Source organism: Physeter macrocephalus, chromosome 1, assembly GCF_002837175.3.
Source record: "Physeter macrocephalus isolate SW-GA chromosome 1, ASM283717v5, whole genome shotgun sequence".
NCBI lineage: Eukaryota > Metazoa > Chordata > Mammalia > Artiodactyla > Physeteridae > Physeter > Physeter macrocephalus.
Genome location: NC_041214.2, coordinates 55,922,571 through 55,937,438, shown reverse-complemented (window position 1 = coordinate 55,937,438; position 14,868 = coordinate 55,922,571). Strand labels below are relative to the sequence as shown.

The 14,868-nt window shown below is 39.6% G+C and overlaps 1 protein-coding gene and 1 pseudogene across 3 annotated transcripts in view; one reads left to right on the top strand and one right to left on the bottom strand.

The window, feature by feature from the left end:
* The window catches only part of OTOL1 (otolin 1), a 231,812-nt gene that overhangs the window by 170,351 nt on the left and 46,593 nt on the right, over positions 1-14,868 (bottom strand). For all 3 annotated transcript variants that reach the window (XM_055082768.1, XM_055082790.1, XM_055082809.1), the window contains one exon: positions 7,366-7,468. The gene's annotated coding sequence lies outside the window, so the exon portion shown is untranslated. The remainder of the gene's footprint in view (positions 1-7,365; positions 7,469-14,868) is intronic.
* On the top strand, positions 8,439-9,442 carry LOC114486454 (MAD2L1-binding protein-like; annotated as a pseudogene).

Genomic DNA, 14,868 nt, shown 5'->3' with positions numbered 1-14,868 from the left:
GCACCTCAATACATAAGGCAACTGCTAACAGCTATAAAAGAGGAAATCGACAGTAACACAATAATACTGGGGGACTTTAACACCTCACTTAAACGAATGGACATATCATCCAAAATGAAAATAAATAAGGAAACACAAGCTTTAAATGATACATTAAACAACATGGACTTAATTGATATTTATAGGACATTCCATCCAAAAACAACACAATACACTTTCTTCTCAAGTGCTCATGGAACATTTTCCAGGATAGATCATATCTTGGGTCACAAATCAAGCCTTGGTAAATCTAAGAAAAATGAAATCATATCAACTATCTTTTCCAAACACAACACTATGAGACTAGATATCAATTACAGGAAAAAAAAATCTATAAAAAAAAATACAAACACATGGAGGCTAAACAATACACCACTTAATAACACAGAGATCACTTAAGAAATCAAAGAGGAAATCAAAAAATACCTAGAAACAAATGACAATGTAAACATGATGACTCAAAACCTACAGGATGCATCAACAGCAGTTTTAAGAGGGAAGTTTATAGCAATAGAATCCTACCTCAAGAAACAAGAAACATCTCAAATAAACAACCTAACCTTACACCTAAAGCAATTTGAGAAAGAAGAACAAAAAACTCCACAAAGTTAGCAGAAGGAAAGAAATCATAAAGATCAGATCAGAAATAAATGGAAAAAAATGAAGAAAACAATAGCAAAGATCAATAAAACTAAAACCTGGTTCTTTGCAAAGATAAACAAAATTGATAAACCCTTAGCCAGACTCATCAAGAAAAAAAAGGAGAAGACTCAAATCAACAGAATTAGAAATGAAAAAGGAGAAGTAACAACGGACACTGCAGAATACAAAGGATCATGAGAGATTACTGCAAGCAACTATATGCCAATAAAATGGACAACCTGGAAGAAATGGACAAATTCTTAGAAAAGCACAACCTTCCGAGACGGAACCAGGAAGAAATAGAAAATATAAACAGACCAATCACTAGCACTGAAATTGAGACTGTGATTAAAAATCTTCCAACAAACAAAAGCCCAGGACCAGACGCTTCACAGGCGAATTCTATCAAACGTTTAGAGAAGAGCTAACGCCTATCCTTCTCAAACTCTTCCAAAATATAGCGAAAAATCATATGACATATCTCAATAGATGCAGAAAAAGCTTTCGACAAAATTCAACACAAATTTATGATAAAAACCCTCCAGAAAGTAGGCATAGAGGGAACTTACCTCAACATAATAAACCCCATATATAACAAACCCACAGCCAACATTGTTCTCAATGGTGAAAAACTGAAACCATTTCCACTAAGGTCAGGAAGAAGACAAGGCTGCCCATTCTCACTACTATTATTCAACTTAGTTTTGGAAGTTTTAGCCACAGCAATCAGAGAAGAAAAAGAAATAAAAGGAATCCAAATCAGAAAAGAAGTAAAGCTGTCACTGTTTGCAGATGACATGATAGTATACATAGAGAATCCTAAAGATGCTACCAGAAAACTACTAGGGCTAACCAATGAGTCTGGAAAAGTAGCAGGATACAAAATTAATGCACAGAAACCTCTTGCATTCCTATACACTAATGATGAAACATCTGAAAGACAAATTAAGGAAACACTCCCTTTTAGCATTGCAACAAGAAGAATAAAATACCTAGGAATAAACCTACTGAAGGAGATAAATGACCTGTGTGCAGAAAACTGTAAGACACTGATGAAAGAAATTAAAGATACAAACAGATGGAGAAATATAACATGTTCTTGGATTGGAAGAATCAACATTGTGAAAATGACTCTACTACCCAAAGCAATCTACAGATTCAATGCAATCCCTATCAAACTACCAATGGCATTTTTCACAACAAACACATGAAAGGATGCTCAACATCACTAATCATTAGAGAAATGGAGATCAAAACTACAATGAGGTATCACCTCACACCAGTCAGAATGGCCATCATCAAAAAATCTACAAACAACAAATTCAGGAGAGGGTATGGAGAAAAGGAACCCTCTTGCACTGTTGGTGGGAATGTAAATTGATACAGTCACTATGGAGAACAGTATGGAGGTTCCTTAAAAAACTAAAAATACAACTACCATATGACCCAGCAATCCCATTACTGGGCATATACCCTGAGAAAACCATAATTCAAAAGGAGTCATGTACCACAATGTTCATTGCAGCTCTATTTACAATTGCCACGACATGGAAGCAACCTAAGTGTCCATGGACAGATGAATGGATAAGAAGATGTGACACATATATACAATGCAATATTATACTCAGTCATAAAAACGAATGAAATTGAGTTATTTGTAGTGAGATGTAGAGTCTGTCATACTGAGTGAAGTAAGGCAGAAAGAGAAAAACAAATACCATATGCTAACACATATATATGGAATCTAAAAAAAAAAAAAAGGTTTTGAAGGACCTAGGGGCAGGACAGGAATAAAGACACAGATGTAGAGAATGGACTTGAGGACACGGAGAGGGAGAAGGGTAAGCTGGGACGAAGTGAGAGAGTGGCATGGACTTATATATACTATCTATGTAAAATAGATAGCTAGTGGGAAGCAGCCTCATAGCACAAGGAGATCAGCTCGGTGCTTTGTGACCACTTAGAGGGGTGGGATAGGGAGGGTGGGAGGGAGGGAGATGTGGGAGGGAAGAGATATGGGAACATATGTATATGTATAACTGATTCACTTTGTTATAAAGCAGAAACTAACACACCATTGTAAAGCAATTATACTCCAATAAAGATGTTAAAAAAAATCACATCAAAAAGAATAAAATAACTGGGAATAAACTTTAAAAAAAAAAAAAAAAGAAAGGATAGAACCTATTTGAGAGGTTGAAGGAAACAAACTTTATATATTTTTACCCACTTTTTCTAGTTTTTGAAGCTTCACTGTATCTCATCAAGAGTCCTTATACTTCTGATTGTAAGAAAGGATTCCAATTTTCTACCATGAAACAGAACATTATTCTCTAGGTATTGATACATTGCATCGTCAAAGTTGACTAACCAAAACATCAGTAGCCTGGTTGTTCTTAGGGATTAAATTATCCCAACAGTAATTCTGGAGCTGGTAAAGGCCTTGAGAGCAAACTTCAGTGTTTGGGTTCTCTTTGATTCATTTTTGAATTATGATGTTGAGAATCATGAACATAATAGTATTGAGAAGATTTAATGGTGGGGTTAGCAGGGCAGAGTGGACCAATTTTTAATTTCAGTTATTTTCTTGGAGATTATAAGGAAAGAGGAGGCAGAAGGAGTTCCAAAATAAAATTACAGTTGCCTTTACTGTAAGGACAAAGCCTATTTCTGTAGCAATGATGACATATTCCATTGACAATATTCACACTTCTCATCATTTCCATATGAAATTCAGAATTCAAATTGCTCCTTTTTATTATTATATTTTTATTTCTAACAGAGGTAGCACTCAACCCAGATGTCTGAGTGTGGGACAGAGGGAGACTGCTAAATATAGGCGAGAGCTCCCTATGCCCGACCTTCCCAGCCTCTGCCTGCACAGTCACCCCCACACACATGGCAGGTTAATTCCCTGGATGGCATGGTCTTGATCACTAGGGAAGCACTGACTGAGGAGAGCCTCATGTCACTCAACATGGATTCCCACTCAGTGATGACACTGGACTGGAGAAAGTGATAAGGGGGGAAGAGGAGAGAGAGAGAATGGGGGAGAGCAGCGAAGAGGGAAAAAGGAAAAGGAAGAAGCGTCATCCTTTTGTTTTCTAAGTTTATACGGGAAGGTCTCACTTCCAAGTAAATTGCAATGCTTCTCCTCTGCCCTTATCCCTCACAGAACTTCCCTGATCTCATATTTTTTCCTAACATGAGCCATATCTAAGTGCTTTACATCTTGTTCATATTAATATTTCAGTTTCTTTTGTTAAGATAATTCACTTTTGCCCAAGGTTAAAGCAAACCTGAATAACCAGGAGGCCGATTTCTCCATCCTCCAGTGAGTCTTATGTCTTCCCTCCTCTTACAGCCTGGCTTTTAAGGTTCCCTCTGTCTCACCTCATCTCAACCCCACTCCCTCACGATTTCTAGAAGTTAGGTCACTTCATTAGAAAATTAGTGAGTGGAGTGAAGTCTCTCCAGTGATTTTTTCCAATTAGAAAGTCTATAGTCTATGCAATTCTAGTGACTTTCAACATTTCAGTTTCCTGAAGCTTTGGTTATTGACAGGAACCTGACCTTTCTCTGAAATTCTATGGCCTTTATTACCCCAGCACTAACCATCATTGTTGTGAAAGGTAATATAATATAGTCTATAAATAAAAACAAAAGAGCAAACAAATATACAAAATCCCAAAGAGCAATCAATCAGTCTTTTACCTGAGATTGAGGTGAGAAAATCTATTCATTCAGTGGTTGGTGGGCTTATGGGAGAGGCCTCCCTGCGGGGTTCAGCTTGCATTTCAGTAGCTACCCCTACTCCATACACCCTCCTCCCAATCCCCCATAGCCCCTCAGTCCTTTCAACCTCCTCATGGCCCTCACCCTGTCATCTCTTACATGCAGCCCCAGGAAGGGTTTACTGTCATTCTCTGCAACCTCAATTTTCACCACTGGATGGGAGGAACATGAGAGATCAGGGGTGAGGAAGTACGGCTCTAAGTAGAATCAAAAAAGGGGGAAGGTTGCTTCCATGTCCTGGCTATTGTAAATAGTGCTGCAATGAACACTATGGTACAGGACTCTTTTTGAATTATGGTTTTCTCAGGGTATATACCCAGTAGTGGGATTGCTGGGTCATATGGTAGTTCTATTTTTAGTTCTTCAAGGAGCCTCCAAATACCATATGCTAACACATATATATAGAATCAAAAAAAAAAAAATGGTTCTGATGAACCTAGGGGCAGGACAGGAATAAAGACACAGACGTAGAGAATGGACTTGAGGACATGGGGAAGGGGAAGGGTAAGCTAGGACAACGTGAGAGAGGGGCATGGACATATATCCACTCCCAAACATAAAATAGATAGGTAGTGGGCAGCAGCTGCATGGCACAGGGAGATCAGCTCGTTGCTTTGCAACCACCCAGAGGGGTGGGATAGGGAGGGTGGGATAAGGAGCATGGGAAGGCGATGCAAGAGGGAGCGGATATGGGCATATACGTATGCATATGGATGATTCACTTTGTTACATGGCAGAAACTAACACAACACTGTAAATCAATTATACTCCAATAAAGATGTTAAAAAAAAAAAAAAAAGGGAAGGGGTTCATGTCCTGGTGTAGCCAACAGGCAAAGTGTCCAAAAAAAATCAGTTGTCGAATATGCCCTTCTGGTAGTTTTATCTCTTGCACCTTATTAGGCAAAGGCAATACCATTCTCCCAGTCCTGAGTTAACGTTTTCATGAACCAGAGAAAGTACCTGGCTCCAAAGAAGGAGAGGGAAGAAGAAAAGTCCATTGCCCATATATGCATATTCTGTGCCTCTCCTGTGTCAGTTTCCAAAAAGTTATGCAGGTGTTGCTTCTGAAGAGCAAGTACTGTTTTTTTGCCCCAGGTATTCTTGTAAAAGCTCATTAAGTGAATGGATTGATGAATACATTAAGTCCTTTTTGCAATTCGAGGTTAGGAGGCATAGAGTCATATTCCAGACATGATTTTTCATTAGAAATTGGATCTAATGATTCACCTATGAGGAGAGTTTTAAAACTCTGAACAAGTAGGTGAAGGTTTTGAGAAATTGCTGACCCTCCCCTGTATTATCCTACCTGTTTCTCCTTCTCTCTGCTCCTGCATTTATTCTCACAGCAATCCTTATACCAGTGTTGTTAAAAAGGAGAAGAATCCAAAAAAGGCTGATGTATTTGCTGCTCAAGGACCACACCATTGGTTTACCTCTGTGCCTATTCATTAGAATCATCTGGGAGCTTTAGAAACATCAATGCCTGGCCCCACCCAGAAAATTAAATCACAATCTCTGGAGGGGGCCCCAGCATGTGAGGTTTAAAAGCTCCCCAGGTGATTCTAATATTCAACCAAGATTGAGAGCCACTTTACTAGGGTTTCAGCAATGCTAATTAAGTCACTCAGATCCAGCTTAGAGCTAGACCCTCCACTTTCACCCAGGTTCCCTGAACATGTCTGTGATATGGTCAAGACTCCACTGTTTGTCTAGATCCAGTCTTAATCTTAAAAAACACCACTTCCCTACAGTTCTTCAGTAAAAGTACTTAACACTCCCATAAGAGCTTGAAGTGTTAAATCATTAAGAATATCACATTCCCTGTTGAATATTGTTCCATGTAATGATGTCTTCAATCATTTCATCATGCATCATTTAAAAGTAGTAAAATATCACAATTTATGCTTATAGGCACGAAGTTCTAAGTACACTCAGTCTGCTGTTGATTAGCCTGGAGTTTTTCATTTGCAACCTGACTACAAGATCATGCCACAATAATTTGGTTAAGCCAGATAGTGCAGTCAGCACTGCTGCAGAGCAAGCAAGGCTTATGAATTTCACTACAGTGTTGTAGGGCATCTCGTGGATGAATGGTTGTACCTTGCTTCCTTTTGTTTTTAATTATTTGCAGCTATATGTCTTTAATGTTATAAATATATGAGGTGATATTGTTAAAATCAAAAGCAAAGAGACCAGCCTGGAAAAGTCCCTGAGCAGACAAAATCAGTTTAATCATACAAGCAAAGCTTAATTTAGCTCATTTTGCAAGACTAACTTGACCTGGGTCATTTCTTGCTTATGCCTCTGAAAATCATAAGCAAAACTTAAACTGTTTCCCCAAACTGATATGCGGTGGCCACTAACCAATTCCCTATCATTTAAGAAAATTCTAATATAACCAATCATGGTGAAGAAAAAACAGCCTTCCCAGTATATAATTTGTTTTTTAACAGTATACCTTGAGCCTCATTCCATGTTTTGGTTTGAGTGCTCCTGGTTCATAAACTGTCTTTGTGGTATGTGCACAGTAAACTTTTACTGATTACTACTTCAATGATTCATTGGTTTTACTTCTGTTATTTATGAACTTTTGACAATACATATACACACATACATACACACACACGTATATTTTATATATATGTATATTTAACCATCTAAAGCTACATCAATGTAATTGGTGGCAGGGGCCATTCTAATCAGAAACTAAGCTAACCAAGTGATATGTTAGGAAAATAAATACCATCATACATGATGGCAAGACAAATACCAACCAAAGAGCAGAAAAACCCAAGTTCCAGGTCTTGCTCTGGCTGGCTGTGTGGCCTTGGGCAAGTCACTTCACTTCTCTAGGCTCCAGGTCTCTGCTGTGAAACGAGGGACTCACCTGGGAATGGCATATGTGTTCTTGTCTTTTCGGTCCCTCCAATCACTGGCAGGACGTCTCTGGAGGGCCATGGTGAGAAGAGTTCTGAGGCTTCATCTGCTCACTGGAAAAGATACCATTATCAACATATCAGTGTCTGTCATGAGCTCAGGAGAACGGAAGTGGAGTTTAAGTTCCACTGGGCCAAATACCAGAGAATTACTTTCCCAAACCAAAGCAGTGAATGGAGATCAGTAGAAATAAAATGAAAACAACCATTTACACCACCTTAGCTGCTAACCTTTATAGCCTTATAAAAGTGTGTCCCCGCATAGTGGTAAAAAGCTGTCTTTACCTAGCACACTTATCCTTCAGCTCCATTTCAAATTCTACCTCTTCTACCGAACCAACCACGTGCCATAATAATAATGGGTAATATTTAGGTAGCATTTACTACGCTTCAGGCACTGTTGTAAGCATTTTGCACAAGTAATTCATTTAATCTTCACAGCAACCCTGTTAGGTAGATACTATTATTATTCCTATTCTACAGATGGGGAAAGCCGAGGCACAGATTAAGTGACTTGCTCAATATTACACAGTCAGTGAGAGAGCTTAAATTTGAACCGAGGCAGTCTGCTCTAGAGAAATGTGTTTACCGTTGGATGAAATATCCAACGGTAAACACATTTCTGAATATCCAAATCAACCATCCCTTACACCATACTTTGTTTTTTGCATTCTATCATTTTCTGATTGTGTCATTACAGAAGATCGATTAGTGTGGTAAGTACTTTGAGATTCAGACATAACTTTATAGAGGGTGACCATACATCCTGGTTTTCTGACTCAGTGTCTTTGGATGAGGGTGGGGAAATTCAGAACAGGCTTCCTACATGAAGTGATGCCTGAGCTACTGAGTTATTAAAGAATAAATACCAATTAACCACGTTAAAATCGGCAGTTAGCGTCCGTTTGTTCTCTAATACAAACATCCTCCCTTGCCAATTGGTTGTACTGCTTGGACCCCAGGATACATCCTTTTGTAAACGGAGTTAACTATCCCTCGCCCAAACTCAAAGAAAACATTAAATTACCTGCAAGAATAAAGTTCAGTCCTGGGGGTCGTGATGGCGGCCCCAGAGCTGGAAGTGCAGTCCCTGGCAGAGGACATGGAGAAGAAGAAACCTCTGGCCACTGCTGAGGCGAGCAGCGGAAATGCCAACATACCCTGGCAGAACTGGAGGGTGTGCTCAGACACCTGGAGGGTCTCTTTGCCTGGTCACTAGAACCCCAAATGCTGATGCTCCTTGGGGGCAATGCCCTAAGTCCCAAGGAGTTCTGTTACTGACCCAGGTCCTTGGACTCTTCAATCAATAGAAATTGATGAGGAATTCAGGCAACGCTTTACTGGGACTTGTGCTGCTGCACAAGGGAGAGAAAACAAGTAACAGGTGCCCTCGCTTGCTCTCTGAGGAGGGCAGGCTGGTCCCTTAAATGGGATGAGGGTGGGGGCATATCAGTGGGTTGGGGCGGAGGGGTGGTTTAGGGGGTCTGCCCGCCCCCTTGGTGGTGCTATGGGCAGGGACCATGCGTCATACCCTGCTTTTGCTCTCCGTGCCTCAGAAATGGTAGTTGGTGCATGCGTGCAGTGATTTTCAGTCCCTTATAGTTGCTTTGCATTCTGTTGCTCGAGGAGACGTTTGTCCGGGTGCAAGGGCAAGCACTCCAGTAAAGGGTCCCAGGTCCCAGCCTATCTCAGTTTTACGACCTTGACTTGTCCTGCTTGGCGGCCAACAGCATGGACCCGAGCCTGAGCACAGCAGCTTGTTTGTGCCGTCTCTTCTGAGCCATTTTCATGGCTGGCGCCTTCAGTGAGCTGCAGCCTCCTCCACTCATGGGCACCATAGTAATGGCACAGGGCCACCGGAACTGTGGAGAAGATTGGTCTCGACCCAAGCTCAATTACAGAGTGCCCAGCCCGGGCCACAAACTCACTGTGACCATGTTCTGTGGTTAATTCTCCATCCCAACCATAGCTTGGGAGGATTTCATTTGGTTCCAGGCAGTAGTGACACTGAAAGTCCTCCATGAGTAAAGAGGAATACTTCTTTTTTTTTTTTTTAACATCTTTATTGGAGTATAACTGTTTTACAGTAGTGTGTTAGTTTCTCCTTTACAACAAAGTGAATCAGTTATACATATACATATGTTCCCATATCTCTTCAGAGGAATGCTTCTTAATCGTGAACACAATGGCTAAATTATCTTTCCCCTGGTGGCACCAAGTGACCCATCTCTCGCTTAGAGCTAGGTACTTCCTGGTGAGAAGAAAGTTCTGTCCTTCTGGCTGCCTGCCTCCCTTCCTCAGACTTCCTGGCGGGCTGATGGTATGGCTCAGACTGTGACACCATCATTGAACAACATCTTTTTGAATCAAAGGCTGATTTTCCCAGACAGTGCTGAGTCAGGCGTTTCTGTTTAGGGTTGGAAAGCAAACATGGGCTCATAGACAGACTCTCTTATGGAGGTGGCCCTTTTCCGCTTTTTGCTGTGGCCTTTCAGAATTTTTACCAGGGACATAATGTGGGTGTGACTCACGAACTTAAATACAAAATGAATGGATTCTGGACTTCCCTGGTGGCACAGTGGTTAAGAACCCACCTGCCAATGCAGGGGACACGGTTTTGAGCCCTGGTCCAGGAAGATCCCACGTGCCGTGGAGCAACTAAGCCCGTGTGCCACAACTACTGAGCCTGCACTCTAGAGCCCGCGAGCCACAACTACTGAGCCCTCGCACCACAACTATTTAAGCCCACACGCCTAGAGCCCGTGCTCCGCAACAAGAGAAGCCACCGCAATGAGAAGCCGGCACACCACAATGAAGACTAGCCCCCGCTCACTGCAATTAGAGAAAGCCTGCTCGCAGCAACAGACCCAACTCAGCCAAAAATTAATTAATTAATTAATTATTTTAAAAATTGGACTTAGCCAATCTAAGATACCACTTACTACTTCTTGCTAATGACTCAAAATTTTTCAGATCTTTCATATTTTGCCTGACCTATAATCCCATACTCCCAAAACCTTGGGGACGTTGTCCCTCCTTTGTGCTCCTAGAACCTTTTCATCTTCCCTATGAACATAGCCTGTATGTTTGTCTCTACCAGGCTCCCTTAGGATAAGCCCCATATCATAGGTCTTTTTATCCTCAGCACCTAGCATTAAATTCCAGCACAAAACAAGTGATCGTTTGTTGAATGAATGAGATTATAAAACTATTATTAAAATATTTTCATTTGAACCTCTTGCAATTTCTCAAACTTTACACCAGAATGATATCCTTTTTCCCTAAATTTCTTTGCCTCCTGAATTTCCTGCTGTCAGTGGTACTGGCATCCACCTATCTGAGCCTAAAATCTTCAAGTCCTCTGTCACTCCTTTCCATTTCCCTCATATTCATCGAATCTTAATGTTTCCTACGGTATTCTAAGTCATATCCATTCTTCATCCCCACTATCAACATGCAAACCTAGCATGGTCTCAGGTCCCATCTGGATTATTACAACAGCCTCCTTATTCCCAAACATGCAAAGGCTCTCTATTATCTGCAGCAGGCTTGTACTCTAATATCCTTGACTTGGTTTTCAGGAATACCCATAATCCAGTCTCCCCTCTTCCCCTACCACTGACTATTGATCCAACCGCAGGTCAACATCCACTGCCACAACATCTAGGCAGGCTGTTCCTGCCATTGACCACTCCAGTGGTGATTTGTTCTCTGAAATCCTTTCCTTCTCCACCATCTATGGACTTCTGCCCACAATTCAAGACTTAGATAAAATAATTTCTCATTTAACAGCGTTATTGAGATTATCTTTGACATATAAAAATTGTATTTATTTAAGATGTACAACTTGATGTACTGACACAAATAATTTTTTATGCAGGAAACTTACATTGACCATTCCAGCTCCTAACCCCTTTCCTCCAACAGAGCTTAAATTCTACACCAGGACCTCATTCAGGACTTCATTAAGGGTTTTGCCCTGATTTCTCTGTGTTCATCTTCTTTCTTCAAAGACATTGTGAGCATATTGAGGACTGCCGCTATGTTCTGAGTTCTCAGTAAGTGGTAAGTAGACACTTGCTGATTGATTAACTTTATCAGATTTAGATACAACTGTGACTCATTTAAAAGATGAGATACAGTCTGTAAAAGCAGACTACCGCAGATAACTGGGGGAATCAAAACTCATTTCATCTCCCTGTAAAGTTGGAAATGAGTTCTCAACAGGAAAAATTTGTGTGGTCAGAATTTTATAAAATAACATTTAATATACAAGACAATTTTCAAGTCACACTTGTTAAGGAATAGCAAGATATTCTGGTGGAGAATAGGAAAGGGAAGACAAAATGAAATCAATAAAATTCTTCATGGGACTTCCCTGGTTGTTCAGTGGTTAAGAATCTGCCTTCCAATGCAGGGGACGCAGATTTGATCCCTGGTCGGGGAAATTAGATCCCATATGCCGCAGGGCAACTAAGCCCACAGGCCACAACTACTGAGCCCGCATGCTCTGGAGTCCACGCGCCACAACTAGAGAGAAACCCACATGCTGCAACGAAGATTCCACACGCCACAACTAAGACCCGACACAGCCAAATAAATAAACATATATTCTTAAAAGTTAAAAAAAATGAATTCCTCAGGCAAACTACAGTATACAAGTATTCTCAAAGAACTTTATCCTGTCAACTTGACTGACCCTCTAAAGTTGGTCCTAAAAATTTCAAACTTTTCTTCCCTTCTCAAGAGGAGAGAATCTCTGTCCTGAATAATTTTTTCTTTACCTTTTTTTTTAGTTTTATTTATTTATTTTTACCTTTCAAATCTTTTTAAAATTTAATTTTATTTATTTTTTTATACAGCAGGTTCTTATTAGTTATCAATTTTATACATATTAGTGTATATATGTCAATCCCAATCTCCCAATTCATCCCACCCTCCCCACCCCATCCCTGCTTTCCCTCCTTGGTGTCCACACATTTGTTCTCTACATCTGGGTCTCTATTTCTGCCTTGAAAACCAGTTCATCTGTACGATTTTTCTAGATTCCACATATATGCGTTAATATATGATATTTGTTTTTCTCTTTCTGACTTACTTCACTCTCTATGACACTCTCTTGGTCCATCCACATGTGTAGAAATGACCCAATTTCATTCCTTTTTATGGCTGAGTAATATTCCATTGTATATATGTACCATATCTTCTTTATCCATTCATCTGTTGATGGGCATTTTGGTTGCTTCCATAACCTGGCTATTGTAAATAGTGCTGCAATGAACATTGGGGTGCATGTGTCTCTTTGAATTATGGTTTTCTCTGGGTATATGTCCAGTAGTGGGATTGCTGGGTCATATGGTAATTCTATTTTTAGTTTTTTAAGGAACCTCCATACTGTTCTCCATAATGGCTCTATCAATTTACATTCCCATCAACAGTGCAAGAGGGTTCCCTTTTCTCCACACCCTCTCCAGCATACATTGTTTGTAGATTTTTTGATGATGCCCATTCTAACCAGTGTGAGGTGACACCTCATTGCAGTTTTGATTTGCATTTCTCTAATAATTAGTAACATTGAGCAGCTTTTCATGTGCTTCTTGGCCACCTGTATGTCTTCTTTGGAGAGATGTCTATTTAGGTCTTCTGCCCATTTTTTGATTGGGTTGTTTGTTTTTTTAATATTGAGCTACATGAGCTGTTTGTATATTTTGGAGATTAATCCTTTGTCCGTTGATTCGTTTGCAAATATTTTCTCCCATTCTGAGGGTTGTATTTTCGTATTGTTTCCTTTGCTGTGCAAAAGCTTTTAAGTTTCATTAGGTCTCATTTGTTTATTTTTGTTTTTATTTCCATTACTCTAGGAAGTGGATCAAAAAAGATCTTGCTGTGATTTATGTCAAGAGAGTGTTCTTCCTATGTTTTCCTCTAAGAGTTTTATAGTGTCTGGCCTTACATTTAGGTCTTTGATCCATATGGAGTTTATTTTTGTGTATGGTGTTAGGGAGTGTTCTAATTTCATTCTTTTACATGTAGCTGTCCAGTTTTCTCAGCACCACTTATTGAAAAGACTGTCTTTTCTCCATTGTATATCCTTGCCACCTTTGTCATAGATTAGTTGACCATAGGTGCATGGGTTTATCTCTGGGCTTTCTATCCTGTTCCATTGATCTATATTTCTGTTTTTGTGCCAGTACCATATTGTCTAGATTACTGTAGCTTTGTACTATACTCTGAAGTCAGGGAGTCTGATTCCACCAGCTCCATTTTTTTCCCTCAAGACTGCTTTGGCTATTTGGGGTCTTTTGTGTCTCCATAAAAATTTTAAGATTTTTTTTTTGTTCTAGTTCTGTAAAAAAATGCCATTGGTAATGTAATACAGATTGCGATGAATCTGAAGATTGCTTTGGGTAGCATAGTCATTTTCACAATATTCATTCTTCTAATCCACAAACATGGTATATCTCTCCATCTGTTTGATTTCTTTGATTTCTTTGATCAGTGTCTTATAGTTTTCTGAGTACAGATCTTTTACCTCCTTAGGTAGGTCGAAATCTATGTTGAATAACAGCAACGAGAGTGGACATCTTTGTCTTGATCCTGATCTTAGAGGAAATGCTTTCAGTTTTTCACCATTGAGAATGATGTTTGCTGTGGGTTTGTCATATATGGCCTTTATTATGTTGAGGTAGGTTCCCTCTATGCCCACTTTCTGGAGAGTTTTTATCATAAATGGGTGTTGAATTTTGACAAAAGCTGTTCCTGCATCTACTGAGATGATCATATGGTTTTTATTCTTCAATTTGTTAATATGGTTTATCACATTGATTTATCTGCATATATTGAAGAACCCTTGCATCCCTGGGATAAATCCACTTGATCATGGTGTATGATCCTTTTAATGTGTTGTTGGATTCTGTTTGCTAGTATTTTGTTGAGGATTTTTGCATCTGTATTCATCAGTGATATTGGTCTGTAATTTTCTTTTTATGTAGTATCTTTGTCTGGTTTTGGTATCAGGGTGATGTTGGCCTTGTAGAATGAGTTTGGGAGAGTTCCTTCCTCTGCAATTTTTTGGAAGAGTTTGAGAAGGATTGGTGTTAGCTCCTCTCTAAATGTTTCATAGAATTCACTTGTGAAGCCATCTGGCCCTGGACTTTTGTTTGTTGGAAGATTTTTAATCACAATTTCAATTTCATTACTTGTGATTGGTCTGTTCATATTTTCTGTTTCTTCCTGGTTCAGTCTTGGAAGGTTATACCTTTTAAGAATTAGTCCATTTCTTCCAGGTTGTCAATTTTTGGCATAGAGTTGCTTGTAGTAGTCTCTTATGATGCTTGGTATTTCTGCAGTGTCCGTTGTAAATTCTCCTTTTTCATTTCTAATTTTATTGATTTGAGTCCTCTCCCTCTTGATGAGTCTGGCTAATGGTTTATCAATTTTGTTTATCTTCTCAA